The sequence below is a fragment of the Pinus tabuliformis genome, chromosome 4_1 (assembly GCF_031772625.1).
Source record: "Pinus tabuliformis cultivar Carrire ecotype Pingquan chromosome 4_1, CPIR1, whole genome shotgun sequence".
NCBI classification, from domain to species: domain Eukaryota; kingdom Viridiplantae; phylum Streptophyta; class Pinopsida; order Pinales; family Pinaceae; genus Pinus; species Pinus tabuliformis.
The window spans coordinates 272,873,287-272,900,685 of record NC_142303.1 but is presented as its reverse complement, the minus strand read 5'-3'; the positions used below and the strand labels follow the sequence as shown (position 1 = coordinate 272,900,685).

At 39.0% G+C, this 27,399-nt stretch overlaps 1 protein-coding gene across 2 annotated transcripts in view; it reads left to right on the top strand.

Annotated features, from left to right (window-relative positions):
- LOC149175309 (uncharacterized) overlaps positions 1-27,399 on the top strand; it is a 485,878-nt gene that overhangs the window by 290,310 nt on the left and 168,169 nt on the right. The gene's annotated exons all lie outside the window — the stretch shown is intronic.

Sequence of the window (27,399 nt, the reverse complement as noted above, 5' to 3'; positions counted from 1 at the left end):
ATAGAACTAGAAAATAGGAATCTTGAACTGCTTGGACATCTTGCACATAATTCGAGGCTTGTGCTGATGACCGAGGCTATAAAGCTACTATTCTATGTTGATTTTTGGTAGCATCAAATGTGATCTAGCCATGAAAATTGGTGGAGAGGCTAAGGCACATGATATCTTCAAGACCCAGAAATCGTTTGGGGAAATTCCACCCAGATGGAGAGATATTAAAATAATTAATATTTTTAATGACCTCCTAAGTCTAAACTTAGGAAAATTAAAATATTAATGTGTATCAATATAAAATGGGTGAGAAAGTTTTAAATGATGAGGATAAAGCCAAATCTAATCTTAGCCATTGATTAGGGACTTAATCTCGATCGTTGAATCGTCAACAAGAAAAGTAAAGGAGGAGGCTTGAGTGGAGATACACCAAGTTGATCAAGAATTCGATTTTCTGGGGCACGATTTGCTAAGAAATTGAGTTAGTGATCTGTTGTAGCGAGGGGTAGTTCGGCAGAAGGCCGAGAATACATATCAGAGAGCCATAGAAAGTGTCGGAGAGACAGCGCAAAGCCTTGGAAGGCTGACATAGAGGTAGTTAGGATTGACGCAGAGGCTGAGGAGGCTAGCACAGGTGACGCAAAGGGCCAAGAGGCTAGCAGAGCTGACGCTGCACTGAGGAATTTTCATGTGGTAAACTCAGAGCTGAGAAGTAGACGTAGAGGGTAACGCAGTTCTTGAAGGAAGCTTGGAGCAGCTTTCACTGTCCAGCTAAGGCATTGTCTAAGTCGCTGTGGGATCAATCATCCGGTCGCTGATCAGCCGGAATATCTGTCTCTGAAGGGAGGTACTTCTGCCGAGGAAAATCTCTGAAGGGTGAGCCATTTCTGGCACCCTAGTTGTATTTAGAAACTGAATAATAATAAAACCCTCATATCTGCTGCATTGGTTTTCCTACGTTGGGTTTTTCCGGGGATGATTGTCCAAAAATAACAGTGCCCCTTGTGTGATTGTCTCAGTTATTTTAGTTGCTAATCTGTATATGTGTGAAGTCTGCATTTGTGTTTATTTCGGTATTTATATTAATAAATAACTTGTTAATGAAATGAACAAGTAGGAGATAATAAACCAGATAATGCAGTGTGGATTTCTAATATGTTAGACTTGGAAATTTCAACAATGTATCAAAGCGTTGCAGATCACAGGAGAACTGAAGACGCTAGTAGGGAAAATCTGAAGAATTTGCAGTAGAAGCAATTGTCCTAAGAGACAATGCTGTTCCAGAGTAGAAGCAACAAGAGAGAAAGTGACAAAGCCTGCGTCATCTTTTTGAGCTAGGAGGAGGGTCAGCGCAGAGGCAGATCAAAAACTATGCAGTACCTGATCATCTTTCTCAGCTAGGAAGGATCGACGCTGCGGCCAGGAGGAGTAGATTAAGCCTTTGTCGGGGTTGCGTAGACGCTGAAAGGTTCAGTTTTTTTGGTTGACGGAGATTAGGGAGCTGTGGGCAGATTGTGATTTGAGAAGCTGGTGGGACGTTGTTTCTGTCGATGTAGAACAATGTCTAAGGAGGCGGGACCAAGGTAGAGGGAGTCACTACCTCAAAAGATTTCTAGCCAAGGAGTACAAATCCGAGTTGCAGTTGCAAGGAGGATTGGAGAGGAGTGGTTTGACAGTTGGCTAGAGGATTTCCAGAAGGGAAATCAGGACTTAGAAGGAGATTTCTAGGAGGGGAGTCGAGACTCAAAGGGAGTCCAGAAGAGGAGCTGAAATCACAGTGAACAGACTAAGGTATCAGGACAGGTTGGACGAGGCTTCCAACTTTGTCATCTGGAAGGCCAGGATCTTGGCAGTCCTGGATCGACATTGCATCAAGGATTATGCCTTCAAAATCGTGTCTATCCTAGTTGATCCAGCTGAGAACGAGAAGTATGAGGATGCAATGACAAGGGCGAGTACATGAGCCTAGACGGGGTCAATGATCATGTCATACCACATATTGTTGAGAAGAACACAACAAAGGAGATGTGAGACACCACCTTATACCAGGGCTCTTCTGTGCAGCGGAAGATGCTCTTGGAGAATCAACTGCGGTTATATCAGATGCAGAAGGGAGAGCAGATAGATCCATTTCTTCTCAGGTTGCAGGAGATTCATGACCAGCTTACTTCCATGGGATCCAGAATTTATGCTTAGGATGCCCTGAATGCAATCTTTGAGGAGTGGGAGACATTTGTCCAAAGTATTTTGGGCAAGGCTACTCTTCCCGGTTGGGAGGAGATGTGGGCAGCTCTTCAACAGGAAGAGATCATGAGGATGACCAAGGCGAGTAGTAGTGGTAAGGGAGCTCGAGTCAAGAAAGATGAGGAGGAGGATGCAGCTCTAGCATCTGCGGGACAACAAGGGAAGAGGAAGAAAAATGACATCTGCAAGGTTAAGTGCTTCCATTGTGGGGAGCTGGGACATTATGCATCCTAGTGTCCTAGGAAGAAAAACAAGGGAGAGGCTTCTGATTCAAAGGCAACTCCAGCTAAGGTGGAGAAAGAGGTCTAGACTAATGACGATTGTGCCATGAGTGCTCATGCACCTCTAGAGAAGAGGTGGGGAGACATCGAGTTGTAGTTAGGAAAACTACATACTAGGGGCAAGATCCTTGTGGTACCCAAACTCTTGGATCACATCTAGCTATGGGAGCCTTTAACGACAGTAGCATGATGACAGGTGTTGGGTGGAGCAATGTGTAGTGGAGCAGAAGGCAGTGCTTGAGTGCAGAAATCTGAGGCAACGTGGTGGAGGTTGCAGCAGTGTGAGAGTTACAGAGGTGTATGCAATAGCGCAGTAGCAGCAGAGGGAGCACAGGAGAGCAGCAGAGGCAGCTACAACATCACAAGGCTTCCAGATTGACCGGGATGTCGGTATTTGGCAGAAGTCAATTACTTACTTCTCAGTAACTGAGTTGCAGTGCAGCAGTTAGCAGTGGTAGTGCTAGGGGCAGCATGGGCTATTGAGAGGGAGCTATAGTACAAATGTAGCAGTGGCAGTGGCAGTGTCATGGGCAGCAATACAAGAAGCAACAGTGCAGATGATGTGAGGTTGCAGGCCAAGCATCAACACAGGTACCGATGCAGAGGATTAGTGTGATGTTTCTTTAGGGAAGCATTATTAGAGCACATTTCTCACTAAGAGCGAGTGTTGATTTTTGGTAGCATCAGATGTGCTCTAGCCATGAAAATTGGTGGAGAGGTTAAGGCACATGAGATCTTCAAAACCCAGAAATCGTTTGGGGAAATTCCACTCGGATGGAAAGATATTAAAATAATTAATATTTTTAATGGGTTCCTCTAAACTTAGGAAAATTAAAATATTAATGTGTATTAATATAAAATGGGTGAGAAAGTTCTAAATGATGAGGATCAAGCCAAATCTAATCTTAGCATTGATTAGGGACTTAATCTCGACCGTTGAGTCATCAATAGGAAAATTATAAGAGGAGGCTTGAGGGTCAGTTGTAGATACACCAAGTTGATCAAGATATCAATTTTTTGGGGCAAGGTTTGCTAAGAAATCGAGTTAGTGATCTATTGCAGTGAGGGACAGTTCGGCAGAAGGCCGAGAATACATATCAAAGAGGCAGAGAATGTGCTAGAGAGATAGCGCAGAGCCTTGGAAGGCTGACGCAGAGGCAGCTAGGACTGACACAGAGGCTGAGGAGGCCAACACATGTGACGCAGAGGGCCAAGAGGCTAGCAGAGTTGACGTTGGGCTAAAGAGGCAGCGTTGAGGAATTTTCGTGGGGTAGACTGGGAGCTGAGAGGCAGACACAGAGCCATAGAGGGTGATGCAGTCCCTGGAGGGTGACACAGTTCCGGAAGGAAGCTTGGAGCAATTTTCAGTGTCCAGCTAGGCACTGTCTAAGTTGCTGTGGGGTAAATCATCCAGTTGCTGATTAACCAAAATATTTGTCTTTGAAGAGAGGTAATTCTGCCAAGGGAAATCTCTGAAGGGTGAGCCATTTTTGGCACCCTAGTTGTATTCAGAAACTACATAATAATAAAACTCTGTTGCACCGATTTTCTCACATTGGGTTTTTCTGGGAACGATTGTCCAAAAATAACGATGTCCCTTGTTTGATTGTCTTAGTTATTTCAGTGGTTGATCTGTATATGTGTGAAGGTTGGATTTGTGTTTATTTCGGTATTTATATTAATAAATAACTTGTTAATGGAATGAACAAGTAGGAGATAATAAACCAGATAATGTAGTAGGGATTTCTAATGTGTCAGACTTTAAAATTTCAACATTCTGTTGCCTTTCCTAATTATCTATCCTTTTGCTCCTACAAACCTGCATCCCATTGCTGAAAGTTTGTTGCTTGCTGTTGGAAACCTGTTGTTTGTTCAATCAATGAGCTGACATATTTTTTCCCATCTGTCTTCATCGGGAATGGAATACTTTATCAATTTTATGTAAGTCTCATCCAGTTTAATGTATATCTGAAAGATGGGCTTGACTATGAACAAGTGTTTGATCTCATGCTAGATTAATAAATCAAAACTCAATCCTTTAATAAAAGCCTGTAATGGTTCCCTTGATCTTAGCAAATCTTGATTTATTTACAGCTATAGAATGCAATCTACGCTGGTATACTTCAAGAGGAACCAGTCTATCTCCCATCCCTCTCAAACCTGTAAGTCCTTTTTGATGTAGCACATTAAATTTTTTATGTAACTTCTGGATGCCAGCTTCTAGATTATGACACTTGTTTTCTAATTGCAGCATTAAATTTTTCCTAGTAAGTATCCTTCTAACTTCCAGAATGGTTTCAATCCTGTCTTCAATATCATAATCTTCAAGCTCTTCCCTTTTTTTTGAATTTAAAATTCTAATTAATGTTGTTGCATCCCCTGGTTTATGATCCAAGTCCTTCTTCACTTCTGCTATTACCTCTTTTGACTTTTCCAATAATTGTTCCTACTCAAAAATTATTTCAATTGAAGGCCATAATTGAGTTATGGATTCATTGATATCCAGCTAGATATTCTCATTGGCTTGTGCAATAGTTTGAGCAATAGCAGACTCATTTTCAAGGCCCTCTATTCTTTGAGTCAACTTATGACTCTTCTGTAGCTCTGCCAAGTAAGCATTGCCAGTTTTGATTTTCTGCTCTTGAAGATTGTTGAGTTGAGCTTTTAACTTTCAATCTTTTGACTCTTTAACGATAAATTTCCCACAACTTTAGCTAAATCAACTGCTGAATCAGTGGACTGTGTTTCTACTGTAATGACTACTGCAATAGAAGTTCCTGCTGTTGAAGTACCTGCAATGGACGCTGTTGCTATGGGAATAACTACTGATACTTTAGCTTGCTGTTCTTTTTCCTTTAATAAATTCTCAAACTCAATCTCCATCTTCTATACCTGCAAATTTTGTTCAATTATAATCTTGAACATGTTTTATTTCTCCTTTTCCAATTCACCAACTTCTTTGGTTTGTGAATCCTCTGTAGTAGGGAGTTTTAGCTGCTTCCTTAATGCTAAGATATCAACATTTTTGCTCTTGATCATTTCTTCAACAACCTTCACATCACTGGGATCATATCTTCTAAAGATTTAATCTTAGTATCCTTAGCTAGAGATGATATTTTTTCCAACTTTAACTATGACTGAATATTATTTAATGAAACTTGCAGCTCGGATGTTGCCATCGCTGAGCTAGTTAGAGTGGAGTAAATCATTTCTCCAACTTGCTTGTGTAAGTCAATATGGTCAATAGCATGAATTTGTTGAGTATCAAAAGCAAAAATAGATTTCTTATAATCTTCTGTAATAGTAGAGAAGGAAACTTAGGCTCCAGGAGGGTCATCTGAAATTGCCCTTTCTCAATATCAAGTGCAGAAAAAAGTCTGCGCTGAGAAGCTGAAGTTTGCTTCCAAAATTCAGAATAGGCAGTGGCCTTCAATGCTTCATTTTTCCTTTTAATCTCCTTGTATCTGGCAAAAATATTTGGTTCTGTTGCACTCTGAGTTAGCTCTCCTGTCTGCATTGTTTCTAATGGATCTTGAGAAACTAAGGATACAGGAGAACTTGAGAAAATCTCCCCAATTCTTGGAAAAGTTGCAGCATGGGGACCTATTAGAACCAATTTAGTTTGTTCCTGTGAACTTTCTTCGTGAAATTGTTCTTCAAGAGGATTAGTTTTTTCCTTAAACATTATAAAATATGTCTCTTGAACTTCTGAAACTGAAGGGGAAACACTTTCCCTTATTCTCTTAGCCTGCTTTTCTTATGGAATTGGAGTTTGTGATGTTGTTGAAATGAAAACCTGCTCTTCTGCTTCCTGCAATGTATTTTCCTACCATTCTTCTTGATTCATGTATTGTTTTATTTCTGGTCTGGGAGTGTGTACAGAAGATGTAGTTTTTTGTTCTACCCTTAACTTAGAAATAATCCCCAAGGGATCATAATACCAGGTAAAGCTTAATTTAAACTTCATTTGTTTGAAGAGAAGGTCTGCCTCCTTCGTTGCTGCTCTGGTGTTGCAAATGAATTGCCCAATCTGTGCTTTCAACTTGAATTGAGACTTCTTTTTAACTGACACAAAATGTAGCTCATCCATGTTCATCATCTGCCTGATATATTCTAATGCAAAAATCCTAATTAGCACAAACTTTGGCAGTTTATATGGAGGAAGCTCACATCCATATACTCTGATTTCTGTGTAATTTTGATATAGATACCAATCTCTAGTTTTGTTTTGCTCACTAAGGTGAAGGATTCTTTTTATTTCAGGTGAAATCCTAGGAACAACATCACTATTGAGCAAGCATGAAGCCATATATAGAAACTAATTTGTATAATCACTGAAAGAAAATTCACTAGTGTTCTTCCTCACCAAGGAAGTCCAATGAATTACACACTGAGGATTTCCCTGTTTATATAGCTTCTGTAATGGAAACTAAAATATATCTGCTTTATAAAATAGGAACAAGCATACAAGAACTGATTTGTATTTAAAGGCTCCTTTAGTAGAAAACTTCAGAAACTGATCATAGATAGCTTCTGCCAAAAATTGACTGTCATTGAAGATAAGTGATGGTTTATCACTTATTGAAGACACTGATAAAAATCCCAGAATAACTTCATCAACCCACTGATCAGTTGGATAACCTAATAAACATGAAACCATTGAAACAACCTGTCTAGTCATCTTTGGAAACATTGAGGAAGGGTATGGAGGATTTGTTCTTGGTAATTCTGCATTTTCAAGTAAAAATATCTCAAAAATTTTGGCTCTCTGAGGAAAAGTAATTTTCTGATAGATTTCCATGAGAGAATCTATAGAAAAAGGATGCAGAGGGGCTGAGGGTTTAATTTGAAGCATTTGGCATATGGACTCAGGGGATATTGTAAACAAAATATCATTGTTTTGGGCTATAATGGCTCTTTGACTTGGAATATACCTAAAATGACACCAGGCTACAAATTCGGGGAAGGAATGAGTTTGAGGGAAAATGAATTGAGGAAGGAAGGAGTCCCATATACTCAATTCATCGCTAGCATCTGAGAATTTTTGTTTAGCCCAATTGTGAAGTTCATAGAGATCAAACTCACATTGGGTTTTAGAAATCTTGTACTATTGGTCAACTAAGGGCAGTTTGTCTGTCTATAACAGAGGTAGCAATGGGTTTTCTGGAACTACTTTGGACTTTCATTTAGAAGAAGACATGTTGAAGGTCAAATTAGATAAAGGACTATCGTTTTACCAAGTGCTTGACTGATTGGTGTAGTGATGAATGTTGTGTGCTGGTACTGTTTGTAATGGACCTGTGCAGCTGCTAGATGAAATAAACGAAAGAAATGGAGAAAAACGGTTGTGTTTTATTTATTGTATGAAAGTATTAAATGTTTGAGCAATAACCGTTGATATGAGTGGAGCTTTTATTGCGGTAGTGCAATGGTCATGGTGGAATGGTCGAATGAAAGAACGGTCTAATCCATTTGGAATGAGTGAAAGGGTGACAGATGGCGGAGGCAGAGTGGTGATTAGTTATTGTTCGGGAGAGGAAATAAATAAGTGGTGGTTTTCAGGGGGGAGGGTACGCGGATTGTATTTTTGGAGAGCGGGGGTCCAAAATGTATGTGAGGGCGACACATCGGCGAAGACGGGTTTGGTAATTCAACTTTTCAGACCCCCCATGTTAAGTGTCCAGAGCATGGGGGGGGGGGGGGTCCGAAATGTTCTCCCAACTGTTGATCTGGGCGGGGAACATCCCGATGGTCGGCAATAGCACGATAATTACAATATAGGACAAAAAGATTAAATCACACTTTATTAAAGATTTAATTAACTGCTAATAAATGCTTAAGAAATGATTTAACAATTAATTTTGCCCACGACGACATTTAGATTAGCGCACCTATTTTTCTATTTTTTTATATCCCTTTTATTTTTTCTATATTTCTTTTTCTTTTATATATATATATATATTGTTTTTTACTTTTTCAACAAAAATAAAATGTACAAAATACAAAATAGGTTACAACACTGCTAAAGGAAGAAGCTCAAGCTCTAGCAAACTATATGAAAGGATAGATAAGGGCTCAAAGAATTGTTATAGAACCAATCAAAGATTTTCTCATCCCTTATGTAGTAGAATTGGAGAAGTCAAATGACATCTATGAAAAGCTAGTAGAATTATTCTCCATAAGCACTGCAGGAGAAGTAATGTCTTTGAGAACTGAGCTATATAAAATGAAGGTATCAAAGGAAGAAGGGATAGCCTCGTATCTTATGAGGGTGTCAGAAATAAGAGACCAACTGCAAGGGTTGGGGGAAATAATGTCCGATAGAGAAATGACCACAGTTGTGCTCAATGCACTACTAGAGGAATGGGGCAACTTCGTATCAAGCATCTATGGAAAGAAATAAGCCACCCCATTCAGTGAACTTTGGTCATTATGCAAGATTGAAGAAACTAGGTTAAAAGAAAAAAGCGATGTAGGACCAAGTGAACAAATTCAAGCATTTGCTTCTATGGCTAGAAGAAAAGGAAAGTTTGGAAAATTTGGTTGTCAGAAAAAGGAGGATCAATATGTCAAATATCTAATGCTATGGCTATCAAGAATATGGGCATTTCAAGAGAGAATGTTCAAAACTCAAGAAGAACAATAAGAAAAGGAAAGAAAGGAATGAAGCCCATGTCACTGAAGAGGTGGAATAAGGTGAGAAGAAGAAATCAAAGAGGGAGGAAGTAAGATCTCTACTATGACTGAGATAATCTTCTTCTCTTAGTCCTTTTCATTTTTGTAAATAATAGTTATCATGGTAGGAAGCGTTGTAAGTATGATAGACTGCATCATATAAGGAGATAGCATATATTGGAAGCATACAATTGAAGCAAGAGCTCATGACAGAAGCTTGAAAGAATAGCTGAAGTAGAAGTCTACATGAATGTATCAGTGATCATAGAAAGGAAGTAGCTCTTGCTAACCTCACTAAAAGTATGAGTAGCATACATGGTTGGGAGAAAGTCTTCTAGCATGGTAAAAGGAAACCATCATACATCATCATCATTAGGAAGGAGCATTTGCAAAATGAGGATAATTAAGATCCTCCGTTGGAATCTTCATTAGAAGGTTCACCTCTCTTGGAAGAAGCAAGTGTCTTGTTGATCATTTCACCTTGTGTGGGATCCATTGTTTAGAAGTATGATGGTATGGTGACAAAGGAGTGCAACATGTCAAGATGGTTTAAGTACTTTCAATCAAGGAAAGGAAGCTGTTGAAGGAAGTCTAGATGGCCAAAAAGGAGAAAATAGGGATGTATATATTTGATAAATTGTCATGTCATATAGTTGCAAATTGCATGGTGAATGTTCTATCTGATGAGCATGTTCAACGAAGGATCTCTTCCTTTTGAGAGATGCATGGAGTAGGGTTGCAAGGGAGTGGCTCCCCCCCTCAAACCTGCTCTCGAAGCATGCACCTTGCGGGAGCGACCTCAGGAGCATGCTCCCAAAATCACTCCCTAATTTTTTTTTCCGCTCCTTAGCTTTTTTTGCAAAAACATTCTAAACACAATATTTTTTCAAAGAAACATTAATTTTTGAGTGGGGCAGCCTAATGATCAAGACTATGGCCCTAGTATTGATATATGATTCATGGTAATGTTAAATTCTTAAAGTAAAAGTGACATTCTCCTTAATCTTCATTTTCATCCTTTTACTTAATTTTTTAACATTACCATGAAATGACTCAAGATGTTTGAGAGTGGTTCCGAACTCATTGGATTTCATATGGAGAAAGTAGAATTTTAGATCTCATTCAAAATTCAACGGACTTATTAGTTTTGTAGGATCTCAGGATTGGGGGGATTGCAATGTTTCCATTGGATTTTGTCATGTACTAGGGTATGGAACTCGTATTTAATCAAGAGCACCAATCCCTTTGCGTACCTTGATGTTAGTGACATTGGTTGTTGAACTGTGTTATCATGACCCTACTAAAAATGTACCCATCACTCAAACAAAATCTTGACTTGACATGCTATGCTTTTTGTATTTTATGTTATTACTTAGAGGGTGATGTTAATGACAAAGATCCCTATATAGATCTAGAGGTAATGACAAAGATACCTCTGGATATTAATGCTTAGAGGGTGATATTAATGACAAAGATCTTGATTTTCCAACAAGACATAGAAATTAGACATTTCTCGTGGCAGAAAGAGGCCAAAGCATTAGCAATAGATAACAGATTTACTTGTCTTTTCTAGTTTCTACTAGTTTTTAAAACTGTTGACTCTTTCATATTTGTTATGATATTTTTTGTAAACAATATTTGACAATCTAAGTTTGAAGTTTGAAGTTGGCAATTATAACTTATTGGTAATGAATTATGAATATGATGCTTCATGAAAGTTGAAAGTTGTTTCATTTCATTTCATTTTATAACATTTCATTTCATGTTAGAATTTTTATATAATTTTGGTGATCAATGATGATAAATGTTATGTATTGAATTTTGAAAGCTTGAAACTTTAGGATTGATGAATCATGAGACTCGATATGTTGTATGTTACTAACTGGTGGACGTGGTTGATGAAGATTATAACTCCTAGATGATTGATGTTATAAGTTTCAATCTATGTTTTTTTGTTTTTTATATCTAATTCATCATTCTACATGCTTTTGTTGACATATATGCATCAAAATATATAAAAATATATATATTATATAAAAATTCGATCCCGATTCGCTCTTGAATCGGGAGCTTTTGAGATGTCTCTCCCCACTCCCGCTCCCCGCTTTCGCTACCACTCCCAAGTAACCTTGGCATGAAGGTATAGCTCACATATTTGCCAAGATGAAATCAACATAATATGTCCTCATGTGGAATATGAGGTAGTTGACAAAGATAACGAAACTATGTATAGAAGTTCTTGGGAACAATATGTGAAAAAAGGAAGAGGAGTTTGTGAGAAATGCAACTATGGTCGCATAACATAAGATAAGTGATCAACATCCAATGACTATTGGTTAAGAGATCTCCATGGAAAAGGTGTGAAGAATTTGATAAAGTTTGTAAAGGAAGGAGACCCTTGACATTAAATGCCTTGGGATGTGTTTATGAATATGCAGGATGTTGATTTTGCAAGCAAGCAAGCTGCAAATGTCATGATAAAAGGGCATCATAAAAAGTAACTTTGATTCGATGTTCATTTTGATTTTTGAACAACATCTGGCTAGGTTGATACAGGGCTACCAAAGTCACCTACAACTAGTTCTCATGGGAATGGATGGAAGATCTTGAAAGAAACATGAAGAGGTAGTTGTGTGAAGGAAAGTCAGATGTGGACTAGAAGATCACTTTCTGATGAATAGAAGGATGACATGACTAATATGATTCGAGAAGGAAAGTGATGGATGGTTGATGCCCAATGAAGAAAACCTAGAAGATGAAGGCTCCATAACGATGAAGATGAACTTCATGACATCAAAGGGAGAATTCTTATGAGAATTCTTCAGTTTGAGAATGTCCAAGTACCTTGCATGGATTATGAATACCTCCCTAGTTAAGAGGGAGTGTTGAAATATGTAACTAGGTTTGGTCTTCATAAGACATATGCAATCATGATTTTATGTATTTGATGTAAAGAGAAAATAAATTTATTATTATTATTTTTGAGGCATGGGTTTCATGCTCAAGGGAAATTTATTTTTAGATCAAGCACCAATTAAGTGCTTCTAGGGCTTTATCATTTAGTCTACAAGTCAATTGGGTCATTGTCATGTATTGAAGACCCATTTGGGCATGTTACATATTGTAAAGAAAATTTGATTGAGCCAAATTTAGAGTCAAAAGACCCTCTAAGGCCTTGTCATATGTGAGCAATCAATTCGGCCTTCAAAAGGCATTGTTGGCCTATCTAGAAGGACAATTCAGCCTATTGGACACTTGAGAAGCCCATACATAGAGCACTCGGCCTCACTTGAAGAGACCATCCAATTATTTCACAAGAAGTTCAATCAAAGCATAAAGGAGACCAAAAAGAAGAGCGAGGAAGAGGAGGTGAAACCAACAAAAGAAAATCAAAGTTTTTGGATCTGTTTTTGGGCTATACTCCTCCGCATGTGCAAAGTTTAGGGCATCACCTTGCTATAGTGAAGACAGAGTTGCAGGAGCTGAGATCTCAGTGACAAAAAGTCTAATTTGCAAGCCAAATTGACTAGGAAGAGAAGGAAAGTCAAGCAAAGGAAGAAAGGAGAAAAATTAATCCATAATCTAGCCACACATGGGAATTGGGGTTTCTGCAGAAGGGGCTGAAATTGTAGTCTTGCAACAACAAACTGAAATTTTGAGGAAGGAACAAAATCTGAAGTTGTGAAAGCAAGTTTGAACTGTTTTGACTTGGAGGAAGAGAAGCTCATCAAGGAAAGGTCTTGGCTTGGTCTTGGAGGGGCCTTGGTCAAGGGTCATAAGTCTTGGAATTCATCAATTGAAATACTATAAGATGAGAAGATTTCTTGTGGGTTTTCCTCTCAAGTGGAGAAGTTTTGGCCATGGATGATAGCCTACATCTTGTGTCCTATTAGTTAATTGATTTGATTGATTAGCAGTTGTTTGATGATAAAGAACACTAATAATAATAAAATGGAAGAAGAAGCTAATTAACTACATCACAAACAGTTATCAGAGTAAGAGAAATCACTTATTTTGTTGACCGTAGATTTCTCAACATGTTTTTTTGTTAAGGGTGGTAGGGTAGTGCTAGGGAAGGAAGTTGTAGCTTCCTTCAAGAGGTTGTCAACTTCTTCCAATGGTGTTGGTAAACCAGGGGTTGTAGCTCCTTCCACTAATGATTGGTAAATAATTAGGGGTTGTAGCCCTTCCAAATCTAGCTAGTAGACCAAAAGTTGTAGCTTCCCTCAAGAAATAAATAATTGTTTATACATATATATCTTGTGTTCTTTGATGTGATGTTATTGATTAATGTTCTATGATCTTTAAATTGTTCAAGTTTATGAAATATTGATTTATCCTCCCCCCCCCCCTCCCCCAAGTATTTCCCACAAGAAAATATATGTTTGAGTTGTTCATTAAAGTTATTGAAGATGTGGGTGTTGATTTGTGTGTGCAAAACATTATAGACAATGCACTTGTTTGAAAGGTTGCTGGCATGATTGTGGAAGCTAAATATCCACAAATATTTTGGACACCTTCCATTGTCCACTGCTTGAATTTAGCACTTAAATCTATTGCTTCTGATGGGGCTTAGATTGGAAATGTTATTGAGGATGCATAGGATATCCACAACTTTATACAAAATCATACCAATGCCCTCACAATCTACAAAGAGTACACATAAGTATCACTGTTGAAGATTGCAAGTACACGATTTGCCTCTTCATTCATCATGTTGAAGAGGTTGAGGGAGGGCAAGACCCCTCTTGGGGCCATGGTTATTTCAAAGTTTTGGCCTTTTTGGAGAAAGACAGGTCCAGTAGCATCAAAAAGAGTCAAGGACATAGTGTTAGATGATGCTTGGCGGGAGAGGATAGATCTTACTATTAAGATCATGGAACCTATCATTGCTTTGTTACGATTTTCAAATACAAACCAACCCACCATAAGAGAGGCTTATGAGAGATGGGATTCCATGATTGAGTTTGTGTTATGAATAAAATATAGATATAAATAATGTAAATATAAATAATAATAACACATCATAAATAATGATTAATTAGTTAATAAAAAGGTATGTCACTGAGGACATGACTATTCATAAAGCGACACCTATATAGAGTATATAAGCAGGCCCTCACTCTCATTTGTAACATCGTTCTCATTTATACATTTTAATATATACTCTTGTATCGTCTATGGAGATCTACATATTCCAAGTCTTTTGGAGTGTTTAACTTAGTATAACTGTCAGGGCAGGAGGGTAACTTCAAATGAACTTGTTTATTGCATTACCGATATCATGAATTTATACATGAGTGGTGAGACTCTTGGGATTCCAATTCCAAGGTCTCTTGGTTTGCTCAAATGCATAACTGACAATATTTACAATAATCCTTTTGGATTAGGTGTCAACATTCCCCCACTTAATCTGAAGGGATGTTGGTGAGTCCAAGCATCATTTTGAATCTTTCAAACTTTTCTCTTCCAAGCGCTTTGGTGAAGATGTTTGCAATCTACTCATTTGTGGAACAATGGCGTAAGTGGATTGTCTTGGCCTCAACATGATGTCGAATTAGATGATATTTTGTATTTATGTGCTTGGTTCGATCATGGAACTTTGGGTTCTTGGCCAACTTTATTGTAGAAGTGTTATCAATCAAAAGAGGAGTTGAATGTGCTTGTTTCTCCTGCAAATCCTCCATAATTTTCTTGAGCCACACAATTTCCTTTGTTGCTTCAGCTGCTGCCACATATTCTGCCTCAATTGTGGAATCTGTTGGAATTGATTGTTTGCATGACCTCTAGGAGACAACTCCTGATCCAAGACTCATAACATACCCTGAAGTAGATACCCTAGTTTCCTTATCTCCATCGAAGTCTAAATCAGAGTATCCAATCAAGCTGAAATCACCCACATGTGTATACTTAATTCCAAAGTCTTGAGTTCGCTTCAAGTACTTTAGAACTTTTTTTTATAGTAGACTAATGACCCTCACAAGGCTTTTGCATAAACTTGGAGAGGATTCCAACAACAAATGAAATGTCTGGTCTGGTAGTAGTCAGGTAGTTGAGACTTCCTACGAGCTATCTATACTTCATTGTATCCTCAAATTATTTTCCTTAAGTCGATGGGAGCTTTAAGTTCTGTTCCATTGGAGTAGTCAAAGGATTACACTCAACCATGCCAAACGTATTCAACAGATCCCCAATGTACTTCTTCTGAGAGAGGAATATAAATTTCAGATGTTGAGTTACTTCAATACCAAGATAGTAGTGAACATAGCCGAAATCTATCATTTCAAAACCTTTCCTCAATTCCTTCTTTATGGATACAATGTAGCTCTCATTGTTACCTGTCATCACAAGATCGTCTACATACACCACAAGATATACAACAGTTTTGCCAACTTTCTTGACAAACAAAGTTGCATCATTAAAATCATAGTGTTTGAAGTTGAGTTTCAGAAGATGCTCAGTTAACTTCTCTTACTAGGCTCGTGGTGCTTGTTTGAGGCCATGCAAGGACTTTACAAGCTTGCATACTTTATGTTCTTGATCTCGCTGGAAATATTGAGACGGGGGGTGAATCAGTATTCCTTAGCAATTAGCATTTTTAAATCTTTTCAGAGCATTAGTTAATCTTCAATTATTATTAATGTTTATGCAGTAATAACAGTAAATAAAAGAACGCAATAGACACAAGAATTTTAGGTGGAAAACCCCCTCCAGGTCAAAAAACACCGAATGCTTTTCTAATAAATTCTTTAATGTTCAGCCTCAACTGAAATGAAAGAAACAACTTCCTAGAATTCTAGAAAAGCATTGTTCTCCAGCTCCCACTGGAGGGATTCCCAATGCCCTGGTTTCTTTAGTAATCAACTGAATGGATGCCCCAACATCCTAGACCAACCTACCGCCCTGAAGTGTTCACAGGCTCCAACCTGTAGGCGTCTTCTTGCACCAACCTAGCACCTCCCTGCCACCCTATAATGACTGAAATGAGACAGCAGTGTGGATTCCTGTACCAGGGACAACGATCCATGATACAATATGATTTACAATGATTTTGACCAAACACCCAATCACACTATGACCTGCAAGCCAACCATGACATCATCCCAACAGAGACTCCTATACCTCCCAATAATGCCTTTTTGACTCTAGGCAGTTTGACTCTTTTATAATAATGACTCTTCCAATGATGGCACTTTTACAAATGACTCTTTTACAACTTTACAATGATGATTCTTGGCCATGACACTTCTTGACAATATGCGGATGGCTGTCATGTCTTCAAAGGATGTCCTGTTGCAATGCTTCCTTTGATTTGATACTTCTGCTCTTGAATCCTTGCTTGAAGTTGTACTTGAATCTTCTTCTACTTGCATGAAAAATTTGCCCGATGAAACCAATCCCAAAACAAAACAAAATACCCTTCAACTTACCTCTGCCTACAAAACACATGTAAGTGCATAGTAATGAATAAATACAAATTAAAATTACAATGCGTACCTAAACTATGCTTGTCACTTTTGTTGTTGACTTGTTGTAGCAATAGACAAAGGCTCCCACTCTTGATATAGGCCTGGAATCTATGCAAGACTATATCCAAACTGACCTAAAGATATATACAATAAAAACTGAGGATAGACCCTAGACTTGTGATGGACCAAGTTTTAAGTAGAACAACAAAGACCATTCTATGAACTATGACAAGACATGTAACATGAACTTACAACATCATATAGATTTAGCAAACTTGGTGTAACATCAAGAATATGTAGCATCAAATGTGTAGTATCAAGAATAGGACATCCGAAATGTGGTATCAAAACTAACTGTGACATATATAGATAGAGATATAATTGAGACCCTGTATGTACTTACATTGTCTTGCAAAAACATATGTTAGAGACGATACTCATATTTCAAATGTAAACACTAATCATACATACCTTCTTGTAGGAGACTTACCCTTGATTGTTGATGTGTGGTCCTTACTGCAGTGATCTTTGAATGCATGCTTTTTTTTGCCTTCTAGGAGCTTGATATTGAATCTGTTGTATTTATGTAATTTCGGATCTCCAGGGTCTAAAATTTTGTCCTATGGTAGCCCTTTGAGTCCTCTTTCCAACCCCACAGGTCTGATCAAGATTTGATTCTTCAAGAAAGAGTTATGCCCAATCTCCCATGATGACCTGATTATAGACTAGTTCAGTAGAGCGAACTTGTATGAAGTGCCATGTGTCATTGTTGTGACCTTTAGCCCTGAAAACACTACTCAACAAACTACAGTCTGTCCTCTTTCTGCGACTACTTACGAAATTTAAATCTAATGCTTAGAGAGAAAGTTATGACGATTTTCCCAACGTCACCTGTTTGACATGGAATTTGGGAGCCTACAAAAACCCTAACTTCCTTAGATCATATCAAAAATATAGTGAGCCAAGCTCTGAAATTTGATCATGAGGTTCATCAAGATTTCGGCTCAAATGGGTTTTAATTTCAGCGTCTGAAGCTTCACAGAAAAAAATTATATCGAAAATGTCACAATGACCTATTTGAAGCAACAAAATCCCTACTAGAGGAGGATATGAAGGTCATTATTTATAGGAATGTCTTGAGTTGAGAGGGTCCTCAACAAGTGAACATTGGAGGGATTTTAGGAGAAAAGAAACATTATTAATTATTGACTATTCAATGACCACAACCAATTATGAGTGCCATGCCACAACCCCATAGGGTTTTAGCCCACTAACTAAGGTTACTAACTTCAAACATGAATATCTCTCAAACCATGAAGAATTGCTTGGTGTGCAATATATCAACGGAAACATCTCGATGAGTAGAGTCCATCTAGAAGATCCTTGACTCAGAATAGAGTAAGTTGTCAAGTCAAAATGCCCATTCAAGATCGGGGTGGCCCCTGGTGCTGCTTGCGTTGACATCAATGACAACCACTGACCAACAAACCCATCACAACAAATCCTTTTATTTGGGACATAAATACATTCTCTTTCAGATCTCCATTCAAGAAAGCATTTTTTACATCCATTTGATGGACTTTCCAACCATTCTGAGTTGCCAAGTCAAAGAGTGTCTGGTTGGTAGCCCATTTTGTTGTGGGGGCAAAAGTCTCCTCATAGTCGACCCCTTCCTTCTGTGCAAAACCTTTCGCCACAAGCCTGGCTTAATGCTTGTCAAGTGAGCCATCTGCTTTATACTTGTTCTTAAAGACCCACTTGCAACCAATTGGTGTGGTTCCCAACGTAGCATCAACCAACTTCTAGGTGCCATTCTTTATTGTGAAAATTCTATCGCTACAACAACTGATTTACTTTTCCTACTTATTTCACCATAAATTATTCATGAAATTACTTCAATAAACATTAAAATAAATATTGCTGCAGATATCACACCGTAATACAGAAACACACATGCACAAGAATCAACACATTGACACGGTGATTTTGGACTAATGTCCCCGGAAAAACCCAATGTGGGAAAATCGGTGTAGCAAGGGAGGGTTTTATTATTCAGCAATTTTCTAGTACAATAGGGTGCCAAACTGGCTTACCCACAAATAGACAAATTCTTCAGCACTTCTTCTGAACCTAGCGTTAGCCCTACTGACCTCTGTGTGACCTGATACCCTCTACATCAACCTATTGAGACTCTGCACAACCTCTTTGTCTTTTGCGTCACTCCTGCAGCCTCTGCGTGGATGACGTAGGCCATGTTGGCTCTGCCCAATCTCTGTTGCCTTTGCATGGCTCCCTCTGACCCTGTGTCTGCCTTTTCTGCCTCTGCTCTGATTTCCCATCTCTCTGTTCCGTCCTCACTGCCTCCTCACTGCTCTCCAGACCACTAGTTCAATTTCTCAGCTAACCCTGCTCCAGAAATTGAACTGACTGGTCTCCCTCAGTGTGTTCTCCAAGTGCCCCTCAAGCCTCCTCTTATACTTTTCTCTTTGACAAATCAACGACCGAAATCAGCGGCTAAGATTAGATCTAGCTTGATCCATGACTTTTGGACCATTCTAACACAGTTTCATATTAATTCACATTAATATTTTATTTTCCCTAAGTTTATACTGAGGGATTACATTAAAAATATTAATTATTTTAATATTTCCCAAATTGTTTAGAATCTGCCCATATGGGTATTGGAGATCTCATGTGCCTTAGCCTCTCCACCAAGTTTCGTGGCTAGAGCACATCTGATACTACTCGAAATCAACACTCCCTCTTAGCGATGATTGTGCTCTGGCAATATCCTCATTGAGCATCACCTTGATCATCCGACATCGGTTCTTGTGTTGATGCTAAGCCTTCCTGCCCAACATCCTCTGCACTGCTGTATCTTGTACTGTTGCCCATGGCTCTACCACTGCTACTGCCACTGCTGCATCTGTACGACAACTCCCTTTGTATTTGTGCTGCTGCTGGTCCTTTCTCCCAACACTGCATCTGCACTGCAACTCCCTCTTCATTTGTGCTGCTAACACACTCATTTCTACTTCTGAAATCTTTACCATCCCCATCTTTTCCCTGAAGTAGTCAAATTTTGACTTTCCAAGGGTCTTGGTGAGGATATCTGCCACTTGTTCCCTTGTAGGAGTGTAGCTCAACTGTATAGTTCCTCGTTGGACACAGTCTTTGACGAAGTGACACCAGATATCAATATGCTTTGACCTATCATGAAACACTGGATTCTCAGAGAGTTTGATGCAACTCTGATTATCACACATGATTCTATTCGCCTCCATATTTCTTCTGAATAGGTTCACCAATGGTTTTTTAAGCCATATGGCCTCACACCAAGATGTGTTTGCTGCCATATATTCTTCTTTAGATGAGCTGAGAGCCACGAACTTCTGTTTCCTACTGCACCAGGAGGTCATTCCTGATCCAATGTTGAAACAATATCCAAAGGTACTTTTCCAATCCACAGAACTTCCTGCCCAATTTGCATCAGTAAATCCACTCAACCTGATATCCTTCCCATTGGTGTATAAGAGCCCATAATCAATTGTTCTTTGTAAATACCTGAGAACGTGTTTGGCTGCTACCCAATGTACCCTCTTTGGTTCCACCATGAACTGACTGAGGGTGTTGATAGCATAGCAAATATCTGGCCTGGTATTGACCAGATACATCAAGGACCTTATGAGTTGTCAGTATAGGGTGGGATCGACATCCTTGTCTTCCGATGCATCAATCTTCTTCCAGTTGGTGATCATTGGCATAACCATAGGTCTACAGTCTCCCTTCCCGAACCTTTTCAGGATTTCTGTAGCATACCTCCCTTGCCCAAGGAGGATTTCTCCTTTTTGCTGCCAAACTTCCAACCCTAGGAAGTAGTGCATTCGTCCTAGATCCTTCATATCGAACTTTGTGGCTAGATTCTGCTTGCAATCCTCAATGAGTCTGGATGATCCTGTCAGAAAGAAATCTTCCACATATAATACTAAGATAAGCAGCTCGTTCTCTACGACCAGATAATAGAGATTCAGATACGCGTCACTCTTGACAAACCCCATCTTCTGCAAGTAGCCATCTATTCAACCATACCACGCTCTCGGTGTCTGCCTCAGCCCATACAAGGCTTTCTTTAGTCTGCATACATGAGACTTCTTCTCATGAGTTTCAAAGCCCTCTGGTTGTTCAATGTATACCTCTTCTTCTATTACACTGTTTAGAAATGTCGTCTTAACATCCATCTGATGGATCTCCCATCCCATTTGGGCTGCAAGAGATATCACGGTCCTAATGGATGTATACCTAGCTACCGGGGTGAAGGTTTCCTCATAATCAATCCCTTCCTTTTGAGCATACCCCTTAACCACAAACCTGGCCTTGCATTTCTCAACACAGCCGTCTTGAACCTACCACATATTTGTCTTGAGGTCTTGACACCACCTCCTAGACATCGTTCACCATTATGGAGTTATACTCCTCTACCATCGCATCTAGCCAAACCTGATGCTGAGCTGCCTCCTTGAAACTGGCAAGCTCTCCATCCTGTGCTACTAACGCCTAATATTTGTCTGGCTGCTTTTGCTCCCTCTTACCGTTCCTTGGCTCATTGTTGAAGTTCTTTGCATCATGTAGAATCTGACAAAGTTCCGTGCTAGTTCTTCCTCTGCCAGCATGTGCTTTTGTTCGCTCCTCCTCCTCATCCTGAGAATCTTCCTGTCTTGAGGAAGAATTCTTCACTTTTGTTGGTTGAAGAGGCATGACCAACGGATTCGACTACTCCTCGGAAGGCATTTTGCGAGATCTTCTGAAAGCTCTGTCCTCCATGAACTTTACATCTCGTTGTACTACTACCTTCCTGCTCCCTGGAAGATAGATTCTGTATGCCTTAGTGTTCTCACCATATCCCACCAGATATCCCTTTTCTGCAGTCTGATCCAACTTCTTCCTCTTTTCTTCGGGTATGCTACAATATGCTAAACTGCCAAATATCCTGAAATGACTGACTTCAAGCATCTTCCCAGTGAAGACTTTCTCTGGAGTAATCTTGCCCAATGCCCGATGAGGAGTCTTGTTCTGAACGAAGACAGTTGTGTTGCAGGGTTCCACCCACAAGAATTTTGGCATATCCTGATCATACAACATGGCCCTAGCTACTTCTACAATGGTCCTGTTTTTTCTTTCTGCCACCTCATTCTGCTCCGGATTGTAGGGAGTTATCCACACTCTTCTGATGCCCTCTTTAGCGCAATAATCTGTGAAGTCCTTATCGACATACTCTCCACCATTATCTGAGCGCAAAATTTTTATTTTCTTCCTAGTCAGATTTTCTACCAGAGCCTTGAACTCCTTGAATCTCTTAGAAAACCTCATCCTTGGTTTTCCGAAAATAAATCCAAGTTCTCCTCGAGTGGTCATTAATGAAGGTAAGGAAATACTTGACACCACTGAGAGCTTTGACGGACATAGGTCCACAGATATCTAAGTGTATCAATCCTAGTACACTCTTGGCCTTGTGTTTGCTCCTAGGAAATGCCGCCTTGGCATACTTTCCTAGAGCGCATCCCCTGCATACATCATCTCGTTCCGTACTCAGATCTGGAACTCCTGTTACAGTGCTCTTGAGAATTCTCAGAGCTCCATGGTGTAAGTGACCCATCCTTCTGTGCCATAGTTTGTTGAACTCCTTGTCCCCATGACTGCCTATTAGTGCCATTGGTGATTCTAGTTGTAATCTATAGAACCGATTACTTTTGATCCCGATCTGCACTTTCTTTTTCCAGCTCGGGTGTTTGACGTATACCTTTTCCTTGATGAAGTAGACGTCATAGCCCTTTCCTTGTAGTTGTGACACAGAAAGTAAGTTCATCCCCAATCTTGGTACATGCAACACATTTGTGGCACGAAACCTCTCTCTCGATTCTGTCTAAAAATCTATGGTACCTTTCCCTACTGGAGTACACTTTGCCTTGTTCCCCATGGTGATCTAAAAGTTCATCTTCTCTTCTTGATATTCTGAGAAACACTCCTTGATTCCCGTCATATGCCACGAGGCTCTACTGTCTATATACCATACTTCTGATGGTGTAGCACTAGTCATGCACGCCACTTCTTCTTCTAGCCTGGAAGCCAACATAGAGAAATCAAAATCTCTTTGTCTTGTGCAATCTTCTGAAAATCTGCGTGAGTCCCCTGAGGTGGATGCCTCTGCATCGTGGTCTCGACCCATAACTGATTTTCCTTTTCTGTCTCTGTTTACTTGCTCTAATACCATGTGAAAATTCTATCACTGCAATAATTGATTTACTTTTCCTACTTATTTCACCATAAGTTATTCATGAAATTACTTCAATAAACATTAAAATAAATATTGTTGTAGATATCACACCGTAATGCAAAAACACACATATGCACAAGAATCAACACATTGACACAGTTATTTTGGACTAATGTCCCCGAAAAAACCCAATGTGGGAAACCGGTGCAGCAAGGGAGGTTTTTATTATTCAACAATTTTCTAGTACAATAGGGTGCCAAACTGGCTTACCCACAGATAGACAAATTCTTCAACACTTCTTTTGAACCTAGCGTCAGCCCTACTAACCTCTGCGTGACCTGAAACCCTCTACGTCAGCCTATTGAGACTTTGCGCAACGTCTTTGGTCTTTTGTGTCACTGTTGCAGCCTCTACATGGATGACGCAAGCCCTGTTGGCTCTATGCAATCTATGCTACCTCTGCATGGCTCCCTTTGGCCCTGCGTCTGCCTTTTCTGCCTATGCGCTGATCTCCCATCTCTCTGTTCCGTACTTGCTGCCTCCTGACTGCTCTCCAAACCACTGATTCAATTTCTCAGCTAACCTCGCTCCTGAAATTGAACTGACTGGTATCCCTAAGTGTGTTCTCCAAGTGCGCCTCAAGCTTTCTCTTATACTTTTCTCATTGACAAATCAACAGCCGAAATCAACGACTAAGATTAGATCTGGCTTGATCCATGACTTTTGGACCATTCTAACACAGCTTCATATTAAGTATGGGGGATTTACGCAGTGCATTATATTAGATATCATTTTTGGGATTCAACTGCGTTAAGTAAGTCATTCAAACGTATGACCATTTCCATGAGAGGTAGTCGTAACTGACTAATTTCTCATGATTTTTGAATAGTTCACTTAGCACTCATTGCATCGGGTGATGCTCACAGGGGTGAAGAAGTGGGATTGAAACTAGTGAAATGTGGAGAACGAATCACATAGCATCAATCATCACTTCCGGGGCTTGCACCCGGTAACCAGGACTTCCCAGGAGGTCACCCATCCCAAAACTCCTCTGGCTCAAGCGCGCTTAACTGTGGAGTTTTTCCCCACAATCAAGCCCACTTAGCTTGCTACCCCATTTGCAAAACCTTAGCAAGTATTGTGCCTCATGAACCATTCAAGTAGAGATCCCTTGACTCAAGTAGAGACCACTAGAAAATTAGGTCCACCTAGGCAATTTACATACATGACTCATATCTGCTAAGATTATTTACAATTCACACATGCAAACTGGGTTTACAACATAGATCGATTGGGCTGATGATGACAAGCACGGACACGACGCTCAAGCGCTATTCCTTTTGCGAAAAAGGAGGGGTATACTGCTATGGGAAGTTGACACGTAGTGGTCAACATCTGGCTCCACTTTGGGACACGTTGCTGCACTGTAGGAACGTGAGAATCCAGAATCTGCATCCACGCAACACACAACAAAATATAAGTAGCGTCCATCCAAAGACCATCATATAACGTTAAGCACAGGAAAGATATAAGCTCTTCATTTATTAACTATCTAACAACATGAAAAAGTAAATCTAATCCTAAAAAAGAATTGAAAACGCTGAAAAAACAAGGAGTAGGGTTAGAAATACAATACAAAGGACGCCCCATGGTATTAGATGTGTTCAATATAGTCTATACTGAGCATTTGCCTGCTTTTAGGCAAATCTGTCGGCTGCTTGTCAGATGTGCCATGTCCAATTCTGCATATGGTAGGACTTCTTCCTATTCGAAAGTCAAGTTGCTCACGGCCGTCTGATGCATCAAATCTTTTTCTCGTTCTCTTTCTTTTGCACTTTTTCTTCCTGGCAGGCTGTATTACTGATGACGTGGAACTTTCTGTTTCAAAGCTGTTAGATGAAGTATGTAAGATATGCGTGACATGTCTTTCTTTATCGTGCATCTGATCTTTATCGTTTTTAATTTTATCTGGATCACCTCCATTTAACCACCTTTCAATCGAACCAATGACCTCCTCATAATAAGATGGAGCTTGTTGCAGCAAATGAGAAGGCTCCTGATCTATTGATGTTTCCTGGTTTCTCTCATCCTTAATCCGCTGCTGAAATTTATGTACCTGTATTGTAATGGCATTTATCTGGCTAGAGTGTTCAACTTTCATAGCGCTGATTTCCCTGGCATGATCCTCTTCCATGGTCAATAACTTTTTCTGAAGACATATCTGATTAGCTTCCATATCTTTTATTACTTTATTGTCTTTTTCCTTTATGGTCATCAAGCAATGCTGCATAGAGTTTATCTCTTCCTTATGATTTGCTTGCATGGTAGTTAACTGATTATTATGATCGAATGTCATGATAGTCATTTCTTCATCCATAGTTAATAACTTGTTTTGCATAGAATTAATTTCCCTATCATGATTAGCTTTCATGGTCGTCATATTTTCCTCTAAGCCTGACAACTTGCTTTGCATAAAACTAATTTCTGTGTCATGATTAGTCTTCATGGCCTCAATTTCCTTAGCATGCTGATTTTGCATAATCTCCATCTCCCTATTACGTTTTTCCAGGTGGGTGCATAAAGTTCTCACATCATTGACGTAATTAGTTTGATTAATCTCCATATTTTTTACCAGCAGCATTAGTTCTTGTATAATTTGCTTTTGATCTTCCTTTTCGTTGTCATTTGTCCCTGCTTTTCCACTATCATGGACTTGATCTGCAATAGTATAGGTGGATGACACATTCTGATATGAAGAATTGTCTTGGAATCTTTCACCGACAGCTGGACCTTTTATCAGATTACTTTTATTCTGTTGCACAATTTTAGGGGCACAAGGCGAGCTGTCTGGATTACCATATCTATCTTTAAAAGCATTGACAATGTCTTGTAACGAAGTGAAAGAATCTTCAGGATAATTATTAAACCAATTCAAAGCATCACCCTCTAAAGAAAAGACAAAAAGACGCATTTTGATATCTTCATGATTAAACTGAGGGGGTCTACAATATATGATCATTATACGAGTAAACAAGCCTAGATGCCTTTTAACAGCGACTGAATCACCACCCGAGAACACAGGTAATTTAGAAATGGCCACCTCCGGAAAATCATGGAGATGGTCAGTAAAATGACATGGTTTAAATGAATAATCCATGATGAATAATAAGGGATCAAATGGATGATAGAAAGAGATCTCTGCTCAAGAAAATTAATAAATGAAACCAGTGGAGTTGCCACTTGAACAATGAAGCTAATTCTAGGATCCAAAAAGCAACCAATAAGTAGATATGATGGAGGCTTCTTGTCTGGGAAAAATAAGAAAATGGAGTTGCCACCCAAACAAGAAACGAACTGAAGAGAAGCTGCTGATATGACGAAAGATAAGGTGATGAAAAGATCCAAATGATGCCAAAAAAATGTTGGCCATTTGACAGGCTAATGAATGGCGTAAAAGATGAGATGATGCTAAATTTTTTTGACTCTGCCAGCTCAAATGAAAAATAAGAAAGAAGAAATAATGATGAATGTCGAATAAACCAAGGACAGAAAAAATTTTGTCCTCGGCAACGGCGCCAAAAAATGTTGGCGTTGCTGGCTCAAACGAATGATAGAAAGATGAACGATGAATGATAAAAAGTCGTTGAAACACCGAGAATAAAGTATCCCCGGCAACGGCGCCAAAAAATGTTGTCGCACAAATTGTCACGGCAATGCTCAGACCGGGGGCTGTCACCCTGATCCCCGATCTCTCCGTTTAAGCCTGTCTCTTGCGGCTAAGGGGGGTAGACCCTATGAGATGATGAAGACCAACTGAAAATCAGTTGGTTTGGGAGACATGAAAGGAAAACAACACTAAATAGATTTTATTAATTTAATGGACCAGTGCGTTATGGGGTTAATTTTTAAATGATTACTTACTAAATGTTGTAGAAATGTAAACCATGTAGAGCAATCATTTATCATCAAATAACTCAAACAAAGATATTTTATCAAATGCGAGAAAATGCTTAAATGATATTCCAGCAATTTAAAACTTTGAAAGATAAAGATCGATACACAACCTCGTAATTTCAAATGCTAACCGGATGTCACATTTATGATCTTTCAAGCATGCTAAATCACATAAAAAATGATAAACATTTATTCCACATCAAAATTTTAGCCTCAGCAGGAAAAAAATATAACGTGATAAATCGCTGAGCCAAAACTGAATTTGGCAAAATATTTCCAAAATACTTTTATATTTTTCAGACAAAAATTTAAAACAAAAATTAGAGCTAAATGAACCTTAAAAAATCTAAAAAATCTAAGTGAAATTAAATCCAAACTAAATCAAAATCTAAACTATAGGAAGATGATTTTTTTTGTTTTTTAAACAAAACTTTAAAAAATAAAATCTAAATTAAAACTAAAACAAAAATTTGCAATTATAAAATCTAATCTAAAAATAAAAAAGGAACCTTTA